Source organism: Falco punctatus (genome assembly GCF_963210335.1).
Source record: "Falco punctatus genome assembly, chromosome: 5".
NCBI classification, from domain to species: Eukaryota; Metazoa; Chordata; class Aves; order Falconiformes; family Falconidae; genus Falco; species Falco punctatus.
In genome coordinates this window covers 44,118,638-44,119,415 of record NC_137584.1, presented here as the reverse complement: position 1 = coordinate 44,119,415, position 778 = coordinate 44,118,638, and positions in this window count along the sequence as shown.

The window sequence follows — 778 nt, the reverse complement described above, 5'->3', positions numbered from 1 at the left end:
TCCGTAACCTAACAGGAATGACAAGGGCAGCTTGTTTGGTAAGGGAAGTTAATCTGAATTTTAAAAAAAGCTAGTTTTCTAACTGGCAAAGAATCTGTAAGGTCAAATCAGCTGTTTCACTGGCATAGTGTCTCAAGCCATAAAGTATATCTGACAGACACTCCCTGAAGGGAAAACTTGTTAGGGTAGAGGCAGCCTTACAGTAGGAAAATGTGAACTGAATATACAAGACAACAAAACAAAACAAGAAGGAACCCATTGAGACATAGCTAAACAAACACTAAGATAACAGGGACTGGTTAGCGATGGATGATGGGTGGCATTCTGGTCACCATTCCTCTAAGACACAATTCAAAACACTGGCTTATTTATTTTTTTCCCTTAAACCATCACATTGTCAACTGCTATAGCACACACAAGTCACAGGAAAACAGCCTTTTAGTCTTAAATATTTCACACACTTTTGTAGCTACAAATACTAGTTGGAGAAAGAACAGAACAACTGTTATGAACAGGAACACTACCAAGGCCCCTCTCAGGGGTCTTGGAGCTCAGACTGCTCAAAGTTGACTCTCCTTTGATTTTACAGCAGACACAAGGATTCCAGAATAAGAGAAAGTGCCTGAAAGAGAAGGCCTGGGAGTGTAGTAGAGGGGGCAAAGCTTAACGTGTAGAAATACCTGATGGGAGACTAAAGACACTCAGATTTTTCTCAGAGATGCTCAGCGACAGGATCAGAGACAGTATGAAAATTTAGATTCAGGAAATTCCTCTTAAA